The sequence below is a fragment of the Lagopus muta genome, chromosome 2 (genome assembly GCF_023343835.1).
Source record: "Lagopus muta isolate bLagMut1 chromosome 2, bLagMut1 primary, whole genome shotgun sequence".
Lineage (NCBI taxonomy): Eukaryota > Metazoa > Chordata > Aves > Galliformes > Phasianidae > Lagopus > Lagopus muta.
The window spans coordinates 10,730,365-10,749,508 of record NC_064434.1 but is presented as its reverse complement, the minus strand read 5'-3'; the positions used below and the strand labels follow the sequence as shown (position 1 = coordinate 10,749,508).

The window sequence follows — 19,144 nt, the reverse complement described above, 5'->3', positions numbered from 1 at the left end:
CATGACTTCAGCTGTGGAAAAGTGGAAAAAAGTTGAGGTCTTGTTGGAAAAAACTGATTTTTGTTTTGGCCAAACTCTTTAAAACAATCTGTCCTTAATGAAATGTCTTTAATGAAAAAGAATCATCCCCTGTGCTGTCCTGTCATAGTTATATAAAAAGTAGTCTATTTTTGTAAAGAGGACAATAGATTTTTGTTTGGTTGCTGAACCAAATTGTTTGAAAGATCCATAATTTAAGACTCCTTGAACTTTTTTTTTCATGTTTCATTTGATCGTGAGGGGTTAATTCTTTTTGCATCTAATTAAATTTAGTCTGGTTTAAAATTTTACAACAAGTTTCACAATGGAGGTTTTTTGTTTTTAAGAATATGTTGAAATGCAACATTTCAGCATCTCTGGAAACAAGATGCTCTTAGAAAATTTCACAATGAAATGTGCACTGTTCCAAAATCCCTCCTGCCTTTTTTATTTTGTTTTTGTTTGGGTGTTTGCTTTGTGGAAAATTCCCACCAGCCATAGGCTGGATTCAGAAATAAAGTTAGTCTCCCCGTCACAGCCTTTTTCAATGAATTCTCTATTCACACACACACACACAAAGTGTTCATCCTGTTTTAGTTGTATTCTTTTGAAAATGCTTATGTTCCTCACAGAATTCAGATAGAGCAAAAAATCCATGTTGCTTCAGTGGTTGCTGTAGATCATCCGTTGCCTTCTGCTGTTGTTCATGATGTTCAGCTGGGGGTTAGTAAAGAAAAATGAATGGTCTAGTTTGGTTGAGATGGGAGGTAAAAAGCTGATTCAAAAAAATCATATGTTAAGAAAGGAGCCAATTTTTTTTTAAGAAATTTATGAGTGAGAGCTTCATTATTAAGCACACACACAAAAAAAAACAACACAACAAAACAACAAACCAAAACATGGAAAGCCTGGTGGACCCCATCTATTCACCCGATCCTTTAATGGGAATCTAACTGTGAAGTCTGATTGGAAAGAAAATTGTTTTAAGTAGTAGTTGGGTATGTATGTTCCTCTGGAATAATTGGTGAATGCATTTCAAAAAGGGCTCTTTCCAGTAAATAAACTAACATCAACCAGTAACTGGCTTAGTGACTGGTAAGCAGAAGTAGAGCACTGAAGTGGATAGATGGGCTCAAGAAAGAAATTGTTCTAATATTATTATTTGATGTTCATGCATTTTAGTCTACAGAAGAGGAGACTTTGACAGATAAAACTTTCTTTATACATGTGAAATTGTGAAAGGTTTTTTTTTTTTTTTTTTTTTTTTTTCCCTGCATTATTTAGGGAGTTAGGGAGCTGAGCTCAAGCCAGCAGCAGCGAAGATGAAGGGCTGGTGATAAAAGTGGCTTAAGGATTCCTCCTGCTCTCTTGTGGCACCTTGCCCAGCCCCAGATCCAGCTGGTCATTATCTCGGTCACACTGACATAAATCTGTGTCAAGATAAAGGAGATTCCAAAAATGAGGCAGGTTTAAAAAAAATAAAATAATTCTCTGCTGAGTCACGAAAATCTGAGTAGTTGGAAGGGTGATCTGAGCCTGAGAAGTTGGAAAGCCCTGGATCATCATCTTCTTGGTGCAGACCTAACTCTTTTCAGCGACTCCATAGTTGTGGCAATAAGCCAACACAGTATAATTTGTCAGTTTTCTGGGAATGGGCAAATTTCCTCTACTGAGGGCCTTAATCAGTGGCTTTAATATGAATTTACTGGGCTAGATGCCTGCATCACAAAGGCCTGAGTACTGAGATATGAAGAGAAGACTTATAGGAGATGTGACCCAACTTTGTACGTTTGAATTTCAGTTGTAACTGTGGAGAAGTTGATATCCTCTGTGGTGCCAACTAATACTCCCCATGGAGGGCCTTCAGGGATGAACTTAGGAATACATGTCAAAAGATACTGAAATGTCTTCCTAGGCAGTACATTGATTCTTGAGGACATGAGTGGGGTACTGTGACAGTCTGCCAGGAGCAAAATTACAGGGCTACTCTTGATTTTTTCTTGGTAGGGCTCATTTGACAATGTGAACACTATACAGACCTGATTTATCTTCCCTGAACAACACTTTAAATGAAGTGCTAATATTTCCATTTCATGTCTGAAATTTCATTTCATGTCATTTTAAAAGTTAAAGCATGAAGCAGAAATATTTAATCTTCTCTGTGATCAGTTTGATTTGTTGGAAACAGCTTTGCATGTAGCAGTGAAAATGTTTTTCTTGTGTGTTAAGTATAAATGTTATGGCATAGTTATTAATATTTTGATGATATAAATAGAAGTGAACTGAACTACTGAAAAGAAATCCTGATCGTTACCTACATAAAAACATGTCATCTGCAGGAAGTAACATGTTTTAGTGGCTGTAAATTAATAGTCTTCCCTAAAAACTTTCTTCCAAAGGAAATTTCAAAATCTCAGCCTTTCATTGTGATTGGGAGTGGTTTTTGGTTTTGTTTCAATTTCCGTGGCAACCGGAAATTTTGTTTGCTTACAGGCTTTGCTCACATAAATCTGATTTCTCTGGTCTCTTTTGAATACATCAGCTTGCATTTTTATCTCTGCTAGTACTTCAAACCTCTATCCTTAACCCTTTAACTCTGTTCAGTTCGTTGAAACTCTATCTCCTTAAGCAAAACAGGTTTTCCATATTTTATTAATGCTTTCACATATCATTTTTTTCAGTCTATCAATATCAGAAATATAACCACATTTGTATAGAAATTGTATTCTTTCCTTATAGGAGAATTGCTATATTTCAAATGAGTTGTAGGAAATAAATTTACTCCAGATCTGGCTTCAAGGTTGTGGAATAAAATCTTTGTACTGTATCACTGTAAATTCAGGACCTAGTTTTCTTTACTGTGTTTTGTTTCCATTAATGTATGTTATTGTGTTTGATGTACTGATTAGCCATTCCACACGTGTTCCTGAAGAATGCCTTGTGCATAATACGATTGCTTCACAATCACTGAACTTCGTACCAAAAGTTTCCTGCAGTTTTGAACAAAATATTTCAATTGGTTTCTGAAAAGATGTCAGAATTCTATGTTTCTGAAACTTTGTTGTTCATGGAACGAATGATGAAATCTCATTGTATTTGTAGTGCCAATCTGAGCCTAGCCAGATTCCTTGCTTGGTTCCTCTCTGGCTTGGATGTATGCATTCCCTTCACTAGAGGGGAGAATATTTTCCCCAAAGCACCCCCAATTGTTTGGCCCTTTGTCATATATCAAAATAAGGCATCACTCACAGCAACTGGACATGCAGATGTGCAGTCCTTCTTGTTAGCTAAGGAGAGAAGAGCCAGCACTCCTGATATGTGAGTTATTGGCAGCATGATAAAGCTCTGAATAAGTTAGTGTAGGAGGTCAAACCTTTGAGCTCTGCTTTACCACCACAGTTGTTTGAGAACTTTACAGAGGAATAGAAAAAGATTATGTTCTGGGGATTGCAGCTTCTGCAAATGGTATCTTCAGAGGGTTGCTGATAGACTCCACAGGTGGTTCCAGCTGCTTCCTGACTTTATAGGGAATGGTCTGATGATAGGAGTTAACTTCATGTCCTTAAACATTAATAAGCAGTAGCATCCAGCACATTCAGGCAGTTATCTGCAGTCTTTTTCATTTATAGGTTTATTCTATATTTATCCATGTCTTTGGTGCAGTTGCTTCCCATTATGAACATAGATACATTATATATAGGCTTTGTTGATGCTGATATAATTGAGTTTTAAATTGATGTTGAGCTCTGAGTTTAATTATGACTTTGCAAACCTGTTTGCAAGTTCCAGTAAAACTGATCTGCATTTATTTTTGCAGTCAATGAAATATATCTAGCTTGTATTCATTGTTAGCATTGATATTTATGTATCTATATCTGACTTGTTTTTTTTAGCTGTTGGATCTCATTGCTTTACTTGCATGAATTATCTGAGAAAAAAACAGTATAGGCTCTGCACTGTGGGAAGATTCTGTCTTCATATACTTGTGCATGCCGAGCAAACCTGTGATGTTGCTCTGCTGGTCTGACAGTTGTTGTTATTTTAGATAAATATTTTTGAGACTGTATCTATTTACGATTTTAACCTCTTGTGAATGGTCACTGCAGGTCATCTCTTGTCTGGTACCAAAGTAATAGTTAATCATACAGGAAAGAGAGAATGAGGGAAACTTAATGATTTCTTCCTGTGGGAAAGCAAGCAATAATTTTTGTTCATTTTGAGCTCATAAATTAGTTCACTAGAAGCTACGTTACAGCCTATGTCTTTGTAAATAGCCTTGTAAATATTTGAAATTGCATTTCTGAATTCGAAGGCTGTAAAACAAGATTTCAGCACTTATTCCCAACTTAGCTCAAAAAAATGTTCTATTTAATGAACATAAGAAAATCACTTTCAATATAAAATATCAGCAGTGTCCCATATTTAAAGTTTATCCTTAATGAATACTGTGGGCCTTGGAATAATTGAGAATAACTTGTATCACAACATCTTTATTTCTTCTGGACCCTCCCATAAAAGCGCTGTTAGGAACAGGGCAAATCCAAGGAGAGCATGCAGTGTAGCCACAGCCATCTCTGCTCTGTGAGTTTTAGCAATCCCTGAAGATCACCTTCCTCTACGCCTCCTGTTTCTTGTTCACATAAATAGGTGGGAGATGTTTATATAAACTCGATTTTGGATAGGTCCCATGTTCAAGGTTATTATTTCTGCAACTTATCTGTGCAGAGAAGTACATTAAAGGTAGCCTATGGGGCAGCCTGGCCTTTCCAGGGATGGGAGCAATAGCTTACCTTCATTCTGTCTGGAAAACAGATCTACTCAGTCTCTGTCTCCCTTTTTTACTGAAATTTTTCTCCAAAGTCCTCCCTCACCATTTATTTTTCCTAAGACAACATGGGATAGCAGGACTCTGTTCAGTGCTAGCAAAAAGCTATTGTCTTTTACTCTGTTACTGTGTGACTGTTGGTTTTGACAAAATCTGGGATTTGTTTTACGTGCTCAACTAATAATTTCCATACATCTGTAGCACCAGTAAACTACCTGGATTTTGGAAATGCTTCTTGTCCCAGTTTCAAATTGAACTGGCTCATTTTATTGGACATGAATGCACGTGGACACTTGGATCATAATTCCACTGCTGTGCATCACAACCCAACAAGAGACCCCTGCCTCTCAATCCTCTCCCAACTCCAAATCAAATGCTTATACTTCTCTAATGTAGCTGTCTGTCATCAGTTTTCCAGAGGCTATGTACAGTGTGGAAGAACCATGCAAAGATGATTGTTTGCATACATGAGCTTTCTTTGGGAGTACTGAAAATCAATTGCATTACTGATATCAATGAACCTCTCTTTATGCCCATTATCTGAGGGACGTTGTTAATGGGCATGGTGGTGATGATTGACGGTTGAACTAAATGATCCTAGTGGTATTTGCCAACCTTAATGATTCTTTGATTCTATTCTGTGATTCCTTGTGAGGTCCTTTTGGCAGGGAAGATATTACTAGAAGGAAAATTTTAGACAAGAGTTGGATCAAGCAGCCATTTTCATTAGATAACTGTCATACTTGCAAGCTTAGCAGATGTTCCTACAAATGGTCAAACTAAGCTGTGGAGTAAACACAGATTAGAAAGTACCCATGTTGGACACCTTTCTGAACATGAAGGTAACACAAAGCCCAGAAGTTTTTGTATGTTAGACAACATAATTGTAGCCTAATTATTCACTTTTGCCTTCAAAACAGTGTGGAGAGCTCTAGCTGAGATCCACTGCAGGTGAGAGATGAGATGCAGAAAGGCAGCCAGTTGCAGACAGCTGCTAAACAAATAAACCTTGTTCTGTGCTAGTCCCAGTCTGAGTTTGCACAAGGCAGTGGCAGCTAAGGAATTGCTGAACTTCCAAGTCTCTGCATCATGTCCTGGGCTTACCAGCATTGATCAGCCCTTCCAGCCATTTTGTTTCATTACAGCACAAAGAATTTACTTTCACTTTGACAAGTGTTATTGCTGGTATAATGACTGAGAGTCTGATTTTATCATTAACTGGTAAACTGGCTTGGGAATGATTTATTTGCATAAATATGAAATACAAGATTCAGCATGGACTAACAGGTAATCCTTTCAACTCCTCTTGATCTGACATATTTCCAGCCTATGGAAAAGGGGGTAGAATAGAAAAAGGATAAGTTAAGAGATCTGGTGTCTTTGGTGATTATAAATGAATTGGACATTATGGTTTCTGTCTTTTTTTGGGGATAGATGATAGCAATTAGCTTGTCCATAGGCCGTAAGTAAAGCAGTAAAAAATACTTTTGCTTGTGACTTTGAAGCTTAATTAAACAGATGGTTTGATTTGACCACGTTGTTTTCCTTGATAACACGTTTGCTCACAAAATAGGTTGGTATAAACAGTTTCTCTTCTCTGGTTCTTTACTTCTGCACTGTAGATTGAAACTCTGTAAACCACCTCACTGGAAGTGGAGATTTGGTATATATTAGCCTTAAACTCAATGAATTAATGTGATTTCTGAAGACATTTTGGGTAGTGTTTTCCTATGAAAGATAACATTATTTTGTGAAAAGATGTTTAAAATAACTGGAGTGTTTGCTTTTCTTCTGAGGCATGCAGGCTTTCTCCTTCTGATCTGTTTAAGTATGGAAGATGTCATAAATTGGGTTATTAATAGCCTCATCCAGAGGGTCAGTGTTCATCAGTAGGCAAAAAATAGATAAAAAGTAATTTGAAGTATTTGAAGATGAGTTAATATATCTCAAACTTGTAATGAAGATTTGAGTATTGAACCTGGACACTTTTTTTAATGTTTTCCTTTGGATTACTGAATAGGAGTAGGACTGTCAGAGATGATAGCTAAAAATACTGAACACTTTCTACGAAAGTGGTGTTTTACAAATGATTTCTTGCTGCGCATGGCCATCAAAAGGATTTTCCTCAGCAGTCCATGTGTTAGTACTCATAACTACAATTATTCAATAACATTTTTTTCTTGGTGCTGAATGAAGCAAGACATCATAAAGTGAAAATTCAAAACTTCTAACTGTAGTATCAGCTGTTTGGAATACAACTTGTGCTTCACTATGCTGGGAAGTATAGTTGACTGGCTTCAAAACTGAATAGATTCTCCCAGAAGATGGCAGTGCACCCACCTATGAGTAGTGTTGTGCCAGCTTTGCAGGCTGTAACATTTCTAGCTATTTTTTCAGTATTTTGTGCCGTAACAAAACCAAGTATTGAAAGTTGGGTGTGGACACAAATGGCAGTTTTGATCCTGAAATTGGAAGTGGACAAGGTTGTTCCACTAAGCCCCTATGTGCTGCATGGATGAGTAGTGGGCTGGACACTATGGAGCAGGCTGGCAAATTGCTTAGCATTCTGCTACACCCAGCAGCATGCTGAAGATCCCCTTTCCCCTGGAATGCTTCAAATAATCCCTCTCCAAAACCCACATTCATAACTTTAAAATGTATGTCAGATCTTAAAATGTCACTGCTCGCAGAAGTGGTACAACAGTAATAGTAAGAAATGCAGCAAATAACAACATTTAAAACTTCGTCTGTGTTACTCTTCTGCTTCCCTGATTCTCAATGAAAAATTTATTTATTCAGATGGGGATCAATAGCATATGTTCAGAAATACCAAGACCGACTACTTCTCTATCAGCTCTAGTCTAAGAGCAATCAGTAAGTGCTGTAAGTGTAGGGATATTTCCAGTTTGAGTAGCATGGCAGTAGCTGAAGTGTGGATTTTCAAAGCAGAACTATTTAATCTTTCGGAAATGTATCTACTCCTTATCATTTTATTCATTTCGGAATGTTCAGTAGGGAATGCTAATAACTTTTTTAAAATAATCCACATTAATCTGTAGCTATAATTTGCAGAAAACAAACAAACAAACAAACAAAATAACCAACAAAACATCCCCAAACATTAGCTCTTCTTTTGTGAACTGTTTATGCAAGTCTTTACATGTATGCACAAGCTCTTTTTGTGGTGTACCTGAATGAGATGTTTGTGAAGAGCAGGAGAACTGAAGGGGCTTTAGAAAAGCAGCAATGCTTACAGGTAAATTTTGGATCTCAACTTCGCCACTCATGGACTGTCACATACAGCTAGAGAACACTGAAGTATTTATTCTTGGCAGCTTAGTCTGAAAAAAGTTCTGATGTGTCCTGTTTGCAACCATTTATTTAGTTTTCCAAGCAGCAGAAATGCATTGACAGTGTAGGAAAAAAAAAACAAAAAAACAGTAAAATAAAAATTTCAGCTGTTTCTGTAATGTAAAGAAGAGATGAAAACCAATTGTGTGTTCTTGTCCTGCAGTCAAATATAATTGCATACTCTTGTATTATTGTTTAGAAACTGTGGGTGCTGATTTTACTAAGCTAACATGAGCCGCACCATTTCCTTTGCCAAAATTAAGCAAGAAGTTTTTGTTGTTGTTTTCGCTTTCTTCCTGCAGTAATTCATGTGAGCTGTGAGACACATTAAGTTTTGAATGTCTAGATGTCAGCTCCCTGTTTAAAAGTGTGTTTGTTTTCCTCATTAAATGACCATCCTTAGCCTCCTGCAGGACTCATCTGTGATTGGATCCCTCCTGATTGAGCATAAACTCAATCGGACAAAACCAGCCTTAGCACCTAACGAGGCACAGCAGCATCTTCCTATTGAAGTAGCCAACAGACCTGTCTATCTCATCCTTAATGGACAAAATCACACTCCTTAAATTCAATAAAGGGGAAGGTGAAAGATTTGATCCTGTCACTCATTCACCAGTAGAGACTGTTTTTCCAGTTCGCACCACCAGTTTCACTGTTGCCAGTTTCACCACCCCTGTATCTATTGGCAGCCATCCCTCCCTTTTGTCAGAAGAGGGCTTACATTAAATCTAACGCTGTCTCCTTTTTAATACTCACCTTTTTAACACGATTCCTCTGATGCCTGCACGACTCGCACTACTTGTGTGACTGACTAAGCTTTGGGGTTCTATGCAACTGCTCCGTACTGTGTGTTGGCATTTGCTGCTGCCACTGTGTAACCTGGATATTCTGTGATGTGTAGATGATACTGCTTGCTATTTCCTTGCTCCTTCTGTGTAAAATCTCAATAAAAGTGAGAATTATCACTAGTCAAACTGTGCAAATATCTTGGCTGACTATTCCGCAATAAGACAAGCTACCTCAGCACCAATAAAATGTTGACATTACTTTTTTTTTTTCTTCACAGTAGTATTTCTTAGTTAATTCTCCATCTGTAACCACACTGCTTAAGGTAAAAATGGCCGTATGATTTGGTCCAGCACAATGCAATTCTGGACCAAATTCTGTGACCCTAAAGCTAGAAGATATTTATATTATAGGCAAAAAAAACCTGCTAAAAATGAAGGACAGATCAGGATATGTGGTTTATTGTAGGGTCAGTGGCTGTCAGTATTTTTATTTTCCTTTCCAATGTGCATGTGAATTATAAATAAAGCTGCTGTGTTTTCTATAATTAAGGCATTAAATTTAACCTCTGTCAAAGGGTACTGTGATTAAAATTGTGTGATTCAGGTTCTTAAGGTACTGAATTTGACCTACTTCTTTCTTCTACTGGAGTTTCATATATCTTTTGGGAGCTGAAAGGAACTTCATACACAGCCACTGTTGAAGAAGTTCAACAGAGCAGCAAGGCAGAGTTAGAGGCCAAGCAACAGCCACAATTTTTTCTGTTTTGTACTTAATATGGATCATTGTCTTTGCTAAAAGCTTGAAGAATTCATTTCATGGGATACACTTAAAATACATGAAATACATTGTCTTCATTCTGAAAGCTCAGTCACATCTTTGTTGTTAAGACAGAAAAATGGTGAAAGCTGGTTGCCGACATCATGTGATAATTAACTGCAATTAATAGCTTAAAGCTTACAGAGCTCCCCTAGGAAACAGGAGAGCCAAGTCTGAATTACCCTTCAGCCAAAGTGGGTTCAAATACGCCTCTCCCAGGCCAGCTCACACCTGAAACTCATCCCTTTGACTAGTTTGCGTTGACTTGTCCACAGTCTTCCTACAATCCCTGATAGTGCTGTAGTCTCACAGTCTGCTGCTTTTCAGTATCTAAAGGGAGGCTGTAGGAAGGAAGGGGACAGACTTGTTAGCAGGATCTGTTGTGATAGAACAAGGGGAAATGATTTCAAACTAAATGAGGGGAGATTTAGACTGGATATGAGGAAAAAGCTTCTTATGATAAGAGTAGTGAAGCTTTGGCACAGAGAAGTGGGGATGCTCCATCCCTGCAGACACTCAAGGTAAGTCTGGACAGGGCTCTGAGAACCTGAGGGAGCTGTAGGTTCATCACAGGGCAGTTGGACAAAATGGATTCAAGGGTCCCTTTCAACTCAAATGATTCTATGATTTCTATCCCAATGCTGAACACCCTTAAGCATCTCATTACTTGGAATGTCTTGCAAATCAATCTTTTTATTACTGGTGAAATTCTAATATCAGTCTGGGTAGCCTGAAGGTCATGGGAAGGAAACCAGATCCTAACAGAACTGGACTGCCCTTTTTCCCTTTTTAGCCACATACTACAAAAAAAAATAAAATAAAATAAAAAAAAATTCCAAAACAAGACTCCTAGGTGCTCCTGAAGGATGTTGTGGGGCTGCATGTATTTCATTTGGAATCTGAAAACAGTTCATTGAAAACAGCTAGTCCATGAACGTGGGTATAGATTTTGCTGATGTCTGAAGCAGAATTATGAAGGCAGACCAGTCATACCACGTTTCTTGACTATAGTCTCAGACTGCAAGTACAACACTATCATTAACAATCAGAGCTTATATTGTCTAGTGTTTACAAAGGACCTGGTTATGTTTGGGAATTGTCACAACTCTTCTCTCATTACCCATTTCATAAGCTCCTCCACCTCTCTTTTTAATTTAAGGTGCAGATATACATCTATTGTGTCATTTAGCCTTGGAATATAGGCAGTTTCACTAGTAGTACCTACCCAATAGACAGCACACTTCTAGTAAAGACCTGAATTTGTTCCTTTTCCTGACAAGTCCTTGTCCCAGGCAGGCAGGATAAGCTATTTCCACAAGGTGCTGACATTTCTTGAATGCAGTGTATGCATCACAAAGGTAAGATGTCAATAATTGTTATAGTGAATGAAGTTTAAAGAATACTCAGTTAGGTCTGTTGGAGGCTTTCAATATACTTCAATTTCTCTCATACACAGAAGGAATGCAAATGTTTCCAACAGAAGTAATCACACTGCAGTATTTTTAGATCTGTGTAGCTCAGTCCTTTGGCTGTTTTAGGTTCTTAAGATCACTTTGAGTTTGGGCCTAAATCTTTAGGTTATAAATAATTCTCAGGTCAAGACGATTTATTTTTTTTTCATAGTGAATCACCTTCAGATTTGAATTAAGTACAGTTACACAGCAGGAGAAGGGAACATTGCATTGTTGGTAGAACATTTTTTTGTCTGAATTTCTGTGTCAGGACATGCATTAAATTACTAATAGTGCCAATGCCCATCTCTGGAACCAAAAGTGCTGAGTAACATTTGCAATTGAAAAGGAATGCAATTCTAGTTTTTCTCTTCGAGCTAAAAACACAAAGTTTCATCAGGTTATTCTGACTGGAATAGCCACCATAAAGACAACGATAATGTTTACTTACTGTAGTTTACTTTTAATTTGATTATATGTGTGCACGTATACATTGTATAAGCATAAAATTTGTGTGTTTATGAGTATCTAACTGTTTCAGTACATGCACATAATATAATCAACTCTCACACACTCTTTTGGTTTCCACTTTTCTGCAAATGGTTTGATAAACAGAGAGTTTTCAGAAAATCCTTATCTCAGTATGAAATGTAAAACTCAGAATGTCATATCCATGACAGCCTTCTTTCACAATACCCATTTTTTCATATGTTGTGGCTATAACGATAGAAACCGGACCCAAACACTTTACATTGTATTGACAATTTTCATAGGCTAATAATATGATATTGATAATATTGAAAGGAGTCATTTGGGAAAAGAGGAGTTAAGGGAGAGACAGAAATTTTTTTCATAATCTAAGAGGAGCTCTGCCGCAGAGCCAGTAGCAAATGTGTGTGGGTTGGGTTCCAAAAGAGTTTACAGATCTTTTTTTTTTTTTTTTTTTTCCAAATCCTTTTTTTAATATATATTTTTTTCTCTCATGGCTTTGTATACTTTAAGAAATGGGAGTAAGACTCTCTTGCATTTACAATAGATCTTAATAGTTGCAAAAGATGTGTACCAGATGTCCAGAGCTGGTTTGATTATCAAGGACTGGAGAAAGATACATGACAACCCAAGACAACTCTCTACATATCACTAGGCCATTGATACAGTGTTTGTGAAATAGACATTTTGGTCATGAGGCAAATATTTTATTTTCAAAAGGGATTTGTTTAATATCACTATCTGAAGAAACATTTTATCTCTTCTTCCCAGAATTCGGAGTTCTAGAGTTCAGAGTTCTTCCCAGAGCTGGCTGATGTGGTTGCCAAGTCACTCTCCATCATATATGAAAAGCTGTGGCTGTCAGGCAAAGTCTCCAGGGAGTAGAAAAAGGGAAATGTCACTTTCATTTCCAGGAAAAGGAGAAAGGAGGAGCCAAGGAACTACAGGCCGGTGAGCCTCACCTATTTGCCTGGGAATGTCATGGAACAGATCCTCTTGGAAGAGTCTTGGGTCATATCAACCATTGGCTACTAGCAATGTTCAAAGGGTTTTGTAAGTATCCAAAGGCATTTTTTCTATCCCATTCTTGGAAGGCAGGAAAATGAGACAGAAAAGGTGCCACAGAAACTCTTGCTGTCAGGATGGAATCCTTAGCCCTGGGAGAATCATTTGTTAACTCATAAAGTAATTCCCAACTGTGACCTCAGATAGCAGCTGGAACATAAGAACCTGCTATTTAATAAGGTGAATCATATAAGATTTTTTGGCTTTTCCCTAAGAAGTTGCGTGGGAGGAGCTAACACCAGAAGATAAACACATGACTAAGCAGTATTTTCAGGTGCATCAAGAATTGAGAGGCTGTTTTTCCAGTCTCCTTTCCCTGTTTTCCTGCATCACTCAAGGCAGGAGGTAAAAGAGGTTAGGTGGGGGGTGGAAGGTGCTTTTAGTTTGTTTTTAGTTTTCACTGCTCTCATCTATTCACAAAAGCAATAAATTGTATTAACCTCTCCACACTGGCTCCATTTTGCCCATGACGTTAATTGGTGAGTGATCTCCCTGTCTTTATCTCAACTTATCAGCTTTTTCTTCATTAATTTTTCTCCTACTTTCCTTCTGAAGAGGAGAGTGAGAGAGCAGCGTGGTGGAGCTGAGCTGCCCAGCTGTATTAAAATCCTGTACGTTTATAGGCTCATGTGGGAGCAGTGCTTGAAGAGCTACAGCCTATGGGAAGCCCACATGGGATCAGTTCAGAAAAGACAGCATCTGATGGAGGAAGGACCCCATGGTGGAACAGGGACAAAGTGATGATGAAGGAGCAGAAGAGACAAAGCATTAGGGACTGGCTGCAGCCCCCTTTCCCTGTTCCCCTGCACTGCTTTTAGTTCTCACTGCTCTTGTTATTGGTAGGCAATAAATTACAGTTTTCTCACTTGTTCTCAGTATGTTTGACCTGTGACAGAGATTACCTAATGATACCCTTGTATTTATCTCAACCCATGAGAATTTATTTCATGACATTTTTCCTCTTGCTTACTTCAGGAGGGAAAGTGAGGGAGCAGCTGTGCGGTTCTTAACTGGCCACCAGTGTGAAACCACCACAGCATCATCCTGCACTGGTTGTATGCTAGGCGCTCCTTTCACCAGAATTTTGAAAACCTTGCATTAGTTTTGAGGAAAATGGTATCTGATACATATAGCCATGTCAGCAAACTTAGTGAGTGCACCATATTTGGCTAGCAACAGGAAGACTGTAACCAAATCTGTATTGAGATACAGCCATAGCCTTCTTGGGATAATGCCTTTTCAGTTGCACAAGATATAGTTCCCTTTGTAACACATCTTGCCTCTGATAGCACCACCCTTCTGTTGGCCTTTGGTGTTGATTGCATACTCAGATTACACAGCAACTGAAAGTGTCTGAAATTGATTTCAATTAAGATGCTACAAAACAAGGTGGAGAAGTCTTAAATTGTTAGAAACAGCATTTAATGAAACTTTGTTTTTAGTAGTTTGCTCAAGGATTCAGAGTATTTTATCCTACATCTGTTTTCTTAATGGTCATTGTTTTAAGAACAACTCAAGCACCTAGAAAGTGTTCATCCCTGCTATCCATTCTGCCAGGCTGCTGCATGAATTCTGTATAAGAGGTAAGTGCTGGAACCAGTAGGTAATTTGTAGCATAACTAAAGTGAGGCACTTCTAACTTCCTTCAAAACCTCAGAGGACAATAGCATTTTCCTGTCTGTATATTACTAGAGTTCCAGGAGATGAAATTAATTGCAATAAAAGATGCTGAGTTCCGCTGATTAAGAGTTCAGTATAGATGAGAGATAATTAATCAGCTTTTATAAAGTGCTTTGAAATCCTAGTGTGATTCAGTGGTGATATTTAGAAGAATGTGTTTGCTTCTTTCTCTAAGTAGTGTTTCCTTCAGTGTATTTTGTCGTATCTACAAATTTTTACACACACGCTTACTGTTAAGCACATAAGGTGTTTCTTTCAATTTAATTGGCCTGTGTGCATTTGTGGGAAATAGAATTCCCTTTAGATACTCAGTAATTATCACTGCTTTTTGTATAGTTATGTAATAACATGTATTTATTAAGTCAAATTAATAAAATTAACCATTTACTTTATTATTAGAAAGAAGTTAAATTTTAAGAATGTTTGCAATTATCTTGAATATCATTTCCCACTTTCCTCATACATGTATCAATTCTCCACTGAAAGCTTTAGCACAAAAAACCTAGGCTATTCCAAGACATGAGCATTATTTATATTTGTTTATATTACAAAAGATCCTGAAGGTCTGACTCACAGACAAAAAGCTCTTTAAACTAAGCAACTATAATGCCAGAACAAATTGCATTCCCTGCTCGAGTGCTTCATAGGCAAGTTAAAAAATGAACTAAAACTGTTCATTCTTGGACAGAAGGGTGAAAGCAAGGATGGGTAACCTGGGAGGAATTAAGAGACATTGCCTTGATATAATTAATACCGGACAGGGACACCAAGGGCGAAAAGAAAAGCTTCTATGAATGGGAATATAGGAATGTCAGTAATAAAAGGAAAACTATGGAAAATGAGTCCTCTCTGGTAGGAAATGAGGGATCAGGTTACCTGAGATATAGAGAAGGATGAGATACTCAATGACCTTTTGCCTCAGTCTTCACCGACAAGTGCTTTAGTCACACTGCCCAAATCACAGAAGGCTAAAGCAGGGGCTAGGATGATGAAGAACCACTCACTGTGGGGTAAGATCAGTTTTGAAACCATCTAAGGGACCTCAAGGTGCACAAATCAATGGGAAGTAATAAGGGGTGTCCAAAGCTCCTGATGGAACTGGTGAAAGAATTTGTTTAGCCACTACCCATCATATTTGAAAGTCATGGCAGTCTGGTAAAGTTCCCCCTGACTGGAAAAGGGAAAATATTCTCTCAATTTCTAAAAAGGGAAAAAGGAAGACTTGGGGAACTACAGGGTGGTCAGTCTTATCTCTATGCCCAGAAATATCGTGAGCAGATCCTCCTAGAAACTAACAAGTTTCTAAGCAGTTGTTAAGACATATGTGATGGGTGATGGGCAATATGGCATCACTAAGGGCAAAGTGTGTGTGAGACAAATTTGATGGCCTTCTATGTTGGGGTTACACCACTAGTGGATAAGGTAGAGGCAACTGCTATCATCTCCCTGGACTTGTGTGAAGCATTTGATATCGTCTCTCATGACATCCTTGTCTCTAAACTGAGGAGACATGAATTTGAGGTATGGACCTCTTGACGGATAAGGATTTGGCTGGATAGCACAACTCAGCCGATGTCTTGATGTCTAAGTAGAAACCAATCACAGAATAACCAAGGTTGGAAAAGACCTTGAAGATCATCCAGTCCAACCATCCACCTATCCCCAATAGTACTCGCTAAACCACATCCCTCAACACAAAATCCAAACGTTCTTGAACACCAGGGTCAGTGACTCCACTACCTCCCTGGGCAGCCCATTGCAGTGCCTGACCACTCTTTCAGACAAGTAGTATTTCCTAACGTCCAGCCTAAATCTCCCCTGGCACAGCTTGAAGCCGTTCCCTCTAGTCCTATCACCAGTTACATGAGAGAAGAGGCTGACCCCCAGCTCACTACAACCTCCCTTCAGGTAGTTGTAGAGAGCAATGAGGTCTCCCCTGAGCCTCCTTTTCTCCAGACTGAACAATCCCAGCTCCTTCAGCCACTCCTCATAAGGCCTGTGCTCCAGACCCCTCACCAGATTTGTCCTTCTTTGAACCTGCTCCAGGGTCTCAATGTCTTTCTTGCAGTGAGGGGCCCAAAACTGGACACTGCACTCAAGGTGCGGCTTCACCAGAGCTGAGTACAGGGGGACAATCACTTCGCTGTTCCTGCTGGCAACACTGCTTCTGATGCAAGCCAGGATGCCATTGGCTTTCTTGGCCACCCGGGCACACTGCTGGCTCATTTCAGCTATTTCATTCTATGATTCTGTGATCCCAAACTCATAGTCAACATGTGAAACGAAGGTAAAAGGCAGAAATTCTGCAGGCGAACAGTAAAGAAGATTGAAAGAACAAAGCAATCAGTTTCGATGATGCCTTCACTGATAAGGGAAATTTGCCATTGACACCAGTTCTGTGGGGACTTTATCGTTGAATCTGAAGAGTGTGCTTGGCATATTCACTTATATTTACATACTACTTTCATTTTCATAGCCTGAGATAATTTAGAGACCTCAATATTTTGATTATAGAAGTAGCTGTGGAATTGCATTAGAAAGATAACACTACATTTATCTGATGTTAGATTCCAACAGCTATAACTCATCTCATCGAAGTATTCTGAAATTCTACATCAAGTGTCAAAAGACTTTTGCTATTTTTTTCTTTCTACAATGGGATGCACATTTTATTACCAGCCCCCACCTAGCCCCCGCCTTTAAAACAGCATTTAGTTTTAAAATAAGAACCATTCAGCTCATGAACCATTGGCAAATAACATTTCTTCTTGATTGATTCTGCAACATAACTTCAGTTAAGTGTGGCATGACCGGTTAATTGAAAACTGCTTTCCATTTAGAATTCACTCTCTGCTAGTCAATGATAAATAATTATTTCATCTGGCTCATTTCACATAATAAACTTTAAACACTCAAGCCTGTCACTGACTTTAAAAAAGCAAAGGTATTATTCTGTATTCCACAGCTTTCTAATACTCTATTTTATGTTTCATTCTCCTCTTTTATGACACTTCTTTACTTTTAAATTGCACTTATTCAGACAAATGGGTAAGACTGCATATTTTATCTGTGCTTCCTTATTTCCCTGAAGATTGTTCCTTATTTGAAATATATTAAAAAAACTGAGTGAACTCTTTGGCTCAGCTATTGTGGTGCAGGTGCTATAAACCTGCGAGGGTACATTTTGTTTTCAGAACTGAAATGATCACGTTAGTATCTGGGAATGAATAGAAATGAACTATGCAAAACAATCAAGTTGAGAAACAGATGTTGAAAAAATGTGTATTTTGCATTATCACCGTCAATGCTTCATGCTGGCCTAGAGCAATTTTCAAGTCATCTGAGACGAAATTATAGCCATATAAAATACCCTGTTAACATATGAAATGAGAAGATGCAGTTCTTTAGATTGTATTTCACTTTGAGACTTCAGATTTTCTTCAGTACTCAGTGACAAGGTACAGGGTGACATCCACTTTCTGAACTTATCAGTTATCAAGTCTTCATTCTGGAAATGCTCCTCCTGTTTGTATTTTATGATTAATGACTATGCTATAGGTGACATTTAAATATTTAAATGCATGACTGCAAAATTTTTATGTCTTATTTCTTTGCTTTTTGCTCTTTTTTCTTAAGTTTGCAGTGCAAGCATTTTAGAGACTTACCTTCAATTGACTTTCACTCTCCAAGTAGCTTTATGGCATTACTGAAATTATTTACAATAAGATGCAATCACATACTGAGGTGCTGGTTTTGTTTTACATTCACCTTGTTGCTGACAATTGGCAGACTAGCATGCAGAACAGGAATCTCAGCTCAACTACTTGATTTAAGCTGAGTTGAATTTATGCGTCAAGAAAGAAAATAAAATATAAATTCTGATTCCTTAAGCCGTCTCAGACGATTTATTGTAACATATAAAAAAAGAGAGACTTTAAACTGTAATATGGTTAGTGATTTGCATTTGATGGGAAGAGATAATAGCTGAAGAGCTCAATGGAATGATATTCACATCATCCATTACATCCCTTTCTCATCCAATGTAATCAAAGCCCTATGTTCATTACTGGGAATGTTATGACATTAAAGGTTGAAGAGACAGAATGCTAAGCCCCTTTTCTCAGACATGGCACACTTCTGTTTTGACCAAAATGTTTAACTTTCTTTTTTATTTAGGTACATCATCAAGTTTGCCTTCCATACAGAAAGAGGACCTTCTGACATTCAGGTGGAATAGATTAAAAAAAAAATAATGTCACAGTAACAACAAATTTAAACTACCAAGCTACCAGATACGATAAAATATGTTGGTAAGTAGATCTCATATAGTTCTACATGGAACATTTAAAGTCTACACTAGGTGTAAAATTCTCCATACCATTGTACCTGTCATAAACTAAAGGAAATTTCCATAAGTGGTCTTGAGCTATAACAGTCAGGAGCCACTCACACTGCTAGAAATATTTCTCTTCCTCATAACAGTAATCATTTTATTAGAGGAAAAGAAGTATGATAATTTTCTTTTTATAATCTTGAAACACTTTCCATTGCAACTTTTAATGAAATCCCTGGCTACAAAGCAAGAATTTTGGGACAGATGCCGTTATGATAAAAATCATGATCCTGAAAATTTTTTAACTGGAACCCTGCAGATAGAGTA

The 19,144-nt window shown here is 37.9% G+C and overlaps 1 protein-coding gene across 10 annotated transcripts in view; it reads left to right on the top strand.

Moving 5' to 3' along the window:
• Positions 1-19,144, top strand: part of KCNS3 (potassium voltage-gated channel modifier subfamily S member 3) — a 67,854-nt gene that overhangs the window by 31,059 nt on the left and 17,651 nt on the right. For 6 of the 10 annotated variants that reach the window (XR_007375060.1, XR_007375059.1, XR_007375063.1 and 3 more), the window contains exons 3-5: positions 12,654-12,792; positions 14,312-14,387; positions 18,661-18,794. The gene's annotated coding sequence lies outside the window, so the exon portion shown is untranslated. Of the gene's footprint in view, positions 1-12,510; positions 13,644-14,311; positions 14,388-18,660; positions 18,795-19,144 lie in introns of all 10 variants that reach the window. The other 4 variants (XR_007375066.1, XR_007375061.1, XR_007375064.1 and 1 more) reach the window with 4 other exon arrangements.